The sequence below is a fragment of the Salvelinus fontinalis genome, chromosome 1 (assembly GCF_029448725.1).
Source record: "Salvelinus fontinalis isolate EN_2023a chromosome 1, ASM2944872v1, whole genome shotgun sequence".
NCBI classification, from domain to species: Eukaryota; Metazoa; Chordata; class Actinopteri; order Salmoniformes; family Salmonidae; genus Salvelinus; species Salvelinus fontinalis.
Genome location: NC_074665.1, coordinates 14,838,061 through 14,847,646, shown reverse-complemented (window position 1 = coordinate 14,847,646; position 9,586 = coordinate 14,838,061).

Here is a 9,586-nt window from a genome sequence, read left to right as displayed (position 1 = left end):
CGACTACAGCTCAGCATTTAACACCATAGTACCCTCCAAACTCGTCATCAAGCTCGAGACCCTGGGTCTCGACCCCGCCCTGTGCAACTGGGTCCTGGACTTCCTGACGGGCCGCCCCCAGGTGGTGAGGGTAGGTAACAACATCTCCACCCCGCTGATCCTCAACACTGGGGCCCCACAAGGGTGCGTTCTGAGCCCTCTCCTGTACTCCCTGTTCACCCACGACTGCGTGGCCATGCACGCCACCAACTCAATCATCAAGTTTGCGGACGACACTACAGTGGTAGGCTTGATTACCAACAACGACGAGACGGCCTACAGGGAGGAGATGAGGGCCCTCGGAGTGTGGTGTCAGGAAAATAACCTCACACTCAACGTCAACAAAACAAAGGAGATGATTGTGGACTTCAGGAAACAGCAGAGGGAGCACCCCCCTATCCACATCGACGGGTCAGTAGTGGAGAAGGTGGAAAGTTTTAAGTTCCTCGGTGTACACATCACGGACAAACTGAATTGGTCCACCCACACAGACAGCGTTGTGAAGAAGGCGCAGCAGCGCCTCTTCAACCTCAGAAGGCTGAAGAAATTCGGCTTGTCACCAAAAGCACTCACAAACTTCTACAGATGCACAATCGAGAGCATCCTATCGGGCTGTATCACCGCCTGGTACGGCAACTGCTCCGCCCACAACCGTAAGGCTCTCCAGAGGGTAGTGAGGTCTGCAGAACGCATCACCGGGGGCAAACTACCTGCCCTCCAGGACACCTACACCACCCGATGTCACAGGAAGGCCATAAAGATCATCAAGGACAACAACCACCCAAGCCACTGCCTGTTCACCCCGCTATCATCCAGAAGGCGAGGTCAGTACAGGTGCATCAAAGCAGGGACCGAGAGACTGAAAAACAGCTTCTATCTCAAGGCCATCAGACTGTTAAACAGCCACCACTGACATTTAGCGGCCGCTGCCAACATACTGACTCAACTCCAGCCACTTTAAAAATGGGAATTGATGGAAATTATGTAAAAATGTACCACTAGCCACTTCAAACAATGCCACCTAATATAATGTTTACATACCCTACATTACCCATCTCATATGTATATGTATATACTGTACTCTATATCATCTACTGCATCTTGCCATCTTTATGTAATACATGTACCACTAGCCACTTTAAACTATGCCACTTTATGTTTACATACCCTACAGTACTCATCTCATATGTATATACCGTACTCTATACCATCTACTGCATCTTGCCTATGCCGTTCTGTACCATCACTCATTCATATATCTTTATGTACATATTCTTTATCCCTTTACACTTGCGTGTATAAGGTAGTAGTTGTGGAATTGTTAGGTTAGATTACTTGTTGTTATTACTGCATTGTCGGAACTAGAAGCACAAGCATTTCGCTACACTCGCATTAACATCTGCTAACCATGTGTATGTGACTAATAAAATTTGATTTGATTTGATTTGACCATGTCCATATTTGAGGCCAACTCCATTCAGATGAAACCTGAACCATTATCCTCAAAACTCAGCACCCCCTTCCCATTTTTTTTTATTTATTTTTTTACCCCCTTTTCTCCCCAATTTTCGTGGTATCTAATCGCTAATAATTACTATCTTTTCTCATCGCTACAACTCCCGTACGGGCTCGGGAGAGACAAAGGTCGAAAGCCATGCGTCCTCCGAAGCACAACCCAACCAAGCCGCACTGCTTCTTAACACAGCGTGCCTCCAACCCGGAAGCCAGCCGCACCAATGTGTCGGAGGAAACACCGTGCACCTGGCGACCTGGTTAGCGTGCACTGCGCCCGGCCCGCCACAGGAGTCGCTGGAGCGCGATGAGACAATGATATCCCTACCGGCCAAACCCTCCCTAACCCGGACGACGCTAGGCCAATTGTGCGTCGCCCCACGGACCTCCCGGTCGTGGCCGGCTGCGACAGAGCGCGAACCCAGAGACTTTGGTGGCACAGCTAGCGCTGCGATGCAGTGCCCTAGAGAGAAAAGGGACAGATTGACACGCATACTACACAGCAGTGAAAGGTGTTAGTTCCACTGAGATGGTGTTTTTTTGTACTAGCCTCCACTACTGTTTCTAAAGGGACAACACCATCCTGGATGGAACAACAACCCATGCCTTTACTTGAAAGGTGACTAACTTTTGTGTATACAGTGTCAAAACTAGCAATCAGATTCACTTGTCTTTGTACTATAGCTGACTCTTTGTTGTATTTTTAAAACCAAACACTTTTTGACTTTAACTCAAGTATGACAATTGGGTTGTTTTTCCACCACTGCTCTCGCATAAATATCTGTCTCTCAATCTCTGTTATTTTCTTGTTCTCTCTTTATTCAACCTATCTCCTTCATGCACTCTCTTTCTCCCTCTCTCGTTCTCACTCGCTCTCTTTCTCCCTCTCTCGTTCTCCCTCTCTCTCTTTTTCTCCCGCTCTTTTGAGTGCTATGTACCAGAACATGGCGGAGGCAGTAATGAGGCGCATGGACCAGAACATCGGGGAGGCAATAATGAGAGCAAGGGACCATAACATGGGGGGAGAACAGGGGGAGTATAAATCACTCTCAAACAGGTGAAAGAGATGAAGTCAATGTGTACTCACACTCACGTCAAGAAACAGTACCTGTAAGCATCTTGCTAATAGGGGCTAGAACGAAATACTTCCTTGACAAAGTTGAATGTATTGTTTCTATCTTCTACTGGCGTGAAAAAACTCAAACATCAAGTATACCATGTTTTGAAATCGAGCTTTTAAGACTTTTCTAGAGAAAAGCGGCCCTATAGAGTGTACGATCATTGCAAATGGTAAGGTTTACTGCTACATGTGAGGCCTTGGCAGCACCCAAACACTTGATTGATGAGAAAATGGCGATGAATGTAATGCCTTTCCAAGTGGGCCAGACGCGGACCCGCGTCCCTTGCCTGTGTGCACACAGGAAAAAATATGGCCGCAAATTGAAAGCGAGAAAAAAAAATGGTGTACCTTGAACTTTTCCACAAATTCATTTTGGAAATGCAATTTACAGGATGCTTGCACTGCAGAAAGAAATTGGTGCCGGGTCATATATAAAAAAAATAAAACCGAGAGCGGAGACATTCTTTATGATAGATGTTAAGTGTGTTGGCACCAGGACCTGATCTCCCCGTAGCTCCACCTGGTCCTGTCACGGACATCTCCGAATGTACAGTGCCTTCAGAAAGTATTCACACCCCTTGACACCCTGCAACATTTTGTTCTGTTACAGCCTGAATTTAAAATGATTTATATTGAGATGTATTGTTACTGGCCTACTCACAATACCCCATAATGTCAAAGTGGAATTCTGTTTTTAAATTAGTTTTACAAATTGATAACAAATTAAAAGCTGAAATGTCTTGAGTCAATAATTATTCAACCCCTTTGTTATGGTAAGCCTCATAAGTTCAGGAGTAAAAATGTGCTTAATAAATCACATAATAAGTTGCATGGACTAGTAATAGTATTTTACATGATTTTTGAATGAATACCTCATCTCCTCATGCAATTATCTGTAAGGTTCCTCAGTGAAGCAGTGAATTTCAAACACGGATTCCAACCACAATGACCAGGGAGGTTTTCCAATGCCTCGCAAAGAAGGACACCTATTGGTAGATGGGTAAAACAAAAAAAAGCAGACATTGAATAGCCCTTTGAGCATGGTGAAGTTATGAAATACACTTTGGATGGTGTTACACCCAGTCACTACAAAGATACAGGCGTCCATCCTAACTCAGTTGCCGGAGAGGAAGGAAACCGCTCAGGGATTTCACCATGAGACCAATGGTCACTTTAAAACAGTTACAGAGTTTAATGGCTGTGTTAGGAGAAAGCTGAGGATGGATCAACAACGTAGTTACTTCACAATAATAACATAATTGACAGAGTGAAAAGAAGGAAGCCTGTACAGAATAAAACATATTCCAAAACATGCATCCTGTTTACAACAAGGAACTAATGCAATACTGCAAAAAAGGTGGCAAAGCAATTAACTTTTTGTCCTGTATACAAAGTGTTGTGTTTGGGGCAAATCCAATACAACACATTACTGAGTACCACTCTCCATATTTTCAAGCATGTTGGTGGCTGCATCCTGTTATGGGTATGCTTGGCGTTAATGGATTTCTCCTTTGAGTTATCTTGCTGAAATTGTATTACTCTTTCAAATGACTGCTCGACTTCTTGACTGCTCGATCCACACAGCAGACATTGTGGGCTAGGTTAGGAATGCTGTGTTGCACGTGTATTGCTATATTTTTCGTGGTGTCATTACGTCATCTACCTACGTTATATAGGTATGCACGTCAGCTTTGACATCGGTTTTGCACATCGACATTAAACTAGACATGGGGCCGATTCCGATGTTGGCATTTTTAGCATTCTGATATGCTTACCAATATATCGTACATCCCTAGACTTCCCCCATAATAAGGAGTTGGTGCAAAAAAACTATTGCTTTCAATTTGCACAACAAAATATCATGGTTTACAGTATCGAATGCTTTTTGTAGGTCAAGCATGACCATACCACAGAAGTTGTCCTTGTCAATTTCTTGCTTGATCAACTCTGTCAAGTATAGTAAACGTCGGTTGAATAGGATTGTCTAAAACCGGACTGAAGGTCATATAAAATGTCATGGTCATCAATGTACTTCATGATCTGTTCATAGAGGGCCTTTCTAAAACCTTTGTCATGACTCCCCTATGAGGATGCGAAGGATCAGGTTTACAGTGAAGTTGGCAGTTTTATGGCTGTCGTAAATACCTGCAGGAACTCTCTCTCCCAGTCTGCAGAAATGGAAGTTAAAAATCCCTTTGTTACAACAGAGAGATATTTTGTAGTACTGTGACATCCAAGATTGGAAACAATATTTCTGTATTCCAAACATTTGGAATGGTCCGTGGGTATTTAAAGAACTATCCTGTCAAATTCATGAAGACGATATAACCAAATAACTGTAACTCTACACATGAATATGTCCCAGTTATACGATTTACATCTAAATGTTGTGGAACTTAAATGATTAAATATGAAAATATTTGTGAGAAGATAAAATCTGAGTTTAGTCTTCCATGTAAAGTTTTACCCAGTCATTAACCACGTGAGCACAGACCTTGTGGCAACGTGACTGACATCGCCCTCCAAGGTGAGTGCTTATAAGGACTCGCTGAAGAATTAACATATTTGACCAGAAAAAACATTGCCGGGTTGCTACGGGCGTGTAAAATGGTTCTAGCTGTACCCTGAATAATCAACCATTGGGACCAGTACACGGACGGTAAGCCGGATGTTTACAATGGTTAGACTCTACATTAGACCACCGTGACCAACAGCGTGAGCTGAAAGGCATGAAATGGTTAGACACTCTGAAACTCTCTCTCTCGAAGAAGAAGACTACACAAGAACATTCATTCTGCAGCTGTCTAAGTACTTTAGTCCAGTAAACTCGACCGAAAACCACTGGGTGGTACTTTGAAAGATGCATTCTAACGAACACTTCCTCTGGAAGATTCGTTCTAACAGACACTACGAGACAGAGAAGTTACAGCTACAAAGGACATGGTGACCTCTGATGGACAACCAGAGACTTACACAACCAGAGACTTACACAACCAGAGACTTACACAACCAGAGACTTCGAATTACTCCCCGTAGATGGATCGAGTGTTTTCAACAGAGACAGCAAAGACATACGTAAATATGTACATTGCAATTCTTTCGCATGAGTGGCCTTTCATGTGCAAATTATTCGCATATCAATGAACATAGTTATCAGCTGGATGTATGATGGTGGAATTCCTTTGTCTCTCCCTTTCCCTCTCTTTTGAAGCCGCCATTTTGTGTAACAAGCCGTCATATCGGTTTAGTCCACGAGGAACTTTTCATTGCATTGTGTAGTAGTCAAGGTGCAAGCTATCATATTTGTGTGTTTATGTAATTCTGTTTGATTATTTAGTTAGTAAGCCAATTTGTATATCGCGGATTCATCATTTATGCTAGGTTTTGGGCAGATATCCAATAATTTTGCAACATTCAGAATGAGACTGATAAGGTAAATAAGAACTAATGAATTGACTGTGACTGATGTGAAAGATATTTAGTCGGGAGATAGTAACTTGTCAAATAACTTTTCCTGTGGTGCCCCAGATTACTACTTAATTCATTCTTATATGATCCATTTAATTGCGTAATAATTGAACGTGGTATGTAATTATTTTATAAAATAACAGTCAATCACATTAATGATAGTCATGACAACTTTGCTTCCTTTCTTGTATAAAGGAACAACTCTTGCATGTTTCAACTCTTGTGGTACCTTTCCATGTTGAATAAAAATGATCATGTGTGTTACAAAATGCCAGATATGATCAGCAGCATCACTCAGGAATATAGCTGGGATGTTATCCATTCCTGTGGCTTTCTGTTTGTCTAGATCTTTAAGCATATTTGTAACTTTGCTGCTCAACAAGTTTGCTGGCTATGGTGGTGAAAAACGCATTACAATTATCAGCCACCTCTGCTTTGTCAAAGGTTACAGTACCATTGATGTTCATTCCATTGCTGTTTGACTTTGTTGCTGGCTTTTTGCTAGTGCCTAGGTCCTTGAGAGTCTTCCATAACTCCCTGGGGTCGTTTTTATTGTCCTGGATCTTGCTCTTACAGAAGGACCGTTTCGCTTCGTCAACCAGCCTTTGAACTGTTTTCCTTAGGTGTTTGTATTGAGTGAAGGAATCTGGCAATTTTTACCTCTCTTAGAGCAGTGTTCCTCATGGTGATAGAATTAAGGATTTCCTTCCTACTGATCCAGGGTTCTGTCCTTTGTCTGATCTTCATCATGTTTAGGGGTGCCAGCTTGTCCACAGTACTGGGAAATCTACCTTGGAAGAGTGCCCATGTTCGATGAACATCCTCACTTTCCATAACATCAGACCAGTCTACCTATCCTAGCAGTTCATTCAATTGTTCATTGTCATAGTTTTTCTTCCTGATGGCATTGTGACAATTGAATGGTATTTTTTCAATGTAATAGCTACTATAAATTGGACAGTGCAGTTAGATTAACAAGAATTTAAGCTTTCTGCCCATACAAGACATGTCTATGTCCTGAGAAATGTTCTTGTTACTTACAATGTCATGCTAATCACCTTAGTGCACGTTAGCTCAACTGTCCCAGTGGAGGGACACCGATCCCGTAGAGGTTTAATATTGTTCTTTGTCATAGTTTTTGCTCCTGATGGCATTGTGAGAATTGACCAGTTTTCTTCTCATTTTGTGAGAAGTGCACTGTATAAAAAAGATGCTCACTAATTCCATATGCAATTATACCACTTTGGGATATCTTGTGATTATATGATACCATAATGAGATCAATGGCAGTCTGACTGAGTCAAACAGAAAGTTTTGCAAAAGTTTAGACAAGTCCTTACTCTGCTCATGTTCACTACATCAGTATTTACATAACTCAGAATAATCACTTCAGAGATTAGAAAGTCACAGTAGGCAGTACCCTTTTTTAAGAATCTCATAAAAGTCACTCTGTTCTCGAGGTCTATACAGAGACCAAGATTGGTTTGCTCTTAGGTAATAATATATCCAGCTAAACTGCTTCATGGTTTAAATACATGTCGGTTTTGACATAGATGCACACACCTCCTCCTCTCGGATTTCAATCCTTTCGGGTAATTAGGAAGTTTTCAATTTCTATTTCTGAGTCTTTGACGGAAGGATCTAGCCAAGTCTCTGTGAAAAATGAAACCCCTGCATCACTCTTTCTGGCGAGCAAGCAAATGTCCTGTATTTTTGGCAGTAGACTGCATACATTACAATGTAAGCAATGCACATCTCTGGAGGCGAAGGGCTTGAAAGAGTCTACCTTAAGAAGATCTGTTTGGGGCACTTGGTTGAGTTTGCTCTCTGAGATCTCGTCTTCACCAAGGAAGGCTGCTGACTCAATTGATTGGTCCTCTGTACGCTCTCACACAAAGGGTTTCAACTCTGTCCACCTTCGCACAGCGCTGGGCCTCTGCCTCAGATGGTGGAGTGACCACCCCCTTCCACCTGGCCGGCGTTGGCCCCAGCAAGTCTCTTTAGCCTCTGCCTTACTCCCACACTTCCTGGGACAGTCCTATCAAAACATGGGCTTGTTGGTGTGGCTTGACTATGTCCAGTATCCCATCCAAACCTGCCGGAGAGTAGAATTGACGTTTTAGAAGAAGCAGGCTATCCCGTTTGTACCAGTGTCTAGTTGCATCTTTAGTTCCCATGCTTACCACAGGTGAGAAGAACATCAATAACAGAAAAAAATCCTGATTGGCAGAGTTACATTTTTGACCTAAATCTGCTTAATAATCCATGGCAAGACCTGAACATTGTCTAGCAATGATCAACAACCAATTTTACAGAGCTTGAAGAATTTTGAAAATATTAATGGGCAAATGTTGCACAATCCGGTTGCGGAAAGCTCTTAGAGACTTTCCTAAAAAGTCTCAGTTGTAATCGCTGCCAACGGTGTTTCTATAAAGTATTGACTGAGGGGTGTGAATACTTATGTAAATGAGATACACTACATGACCAAAAGTATGTGGACACCTGTTCGTCGATCATCTTGTTCTAAAATCATGGGCATTAATATGGAGTTGGTCCCTCTTTTGCTGCTAAAACAGCCCCCACTCTTCTGGGAAGGCTTTCCACTAGATGTTGGAACATTGCTGCGGGGACTTGCTTCCATTCAGCCACAAGAGCATTAGTGAGGTCGGGCACTGATGTTGGGTGATTAGGCCTGGCTCGCAGTCGGTATTCCAACTCATCCCAAAAGTGTTAGATGGGGTTGAGGTCAGGGCTCTGTGCAGGCCAGTCAAGTTCTTCTACAGGTGATCTTGACAAACAATTTCTGTATGGACCTCGCTTTGTGTGCGGGGGCATTGTCATGCTGAAACAGGGAAGGGCCTTGGCACAAAGTTGGAAGCACAGAATTGTCTAGAATGTCAATGTAAATCAAATGGAATTGTATTGGTCACATACACATATTTAGTAGATGTTATTGCGGGTGTAGCGATATGGTTGTGTTCCTAGCTCCAACAGTGCAGTAGTATCTAAAAAGTATTTACATTAATATACACAAATCTAAAAGTAAAATAATGGAATTAAGAAAAATATATACTGTATATTAGATCGAGCAGAGTCGCATTGACTAAAATACAGTAGAATGGCTTTGACTAAAATACAGTAGAATAGAATACAGTATATACATATGAGATGAGTAAAGCAGTATGTAAACATTATTTATCAAATCAAATCAAAGTGTATTTGTCACGTGCGCTGAATACAACCTTACAGTGAAATGCTTACTTACAGGCTCTAACCAATAGTGTAAAAACGGTATTAGGTGAACAATAGGTAGGTAAAGAAATAAAACAGCAGTAAAAAGACAGGCTTTAATACAGTAGCGAGGCTATAAAAGTAGCGAGGCTACATACAGACACCGGTTAGTCAGGCTGATTGAGGTAGTATGTACATGTAGATATGGTTAAAGTG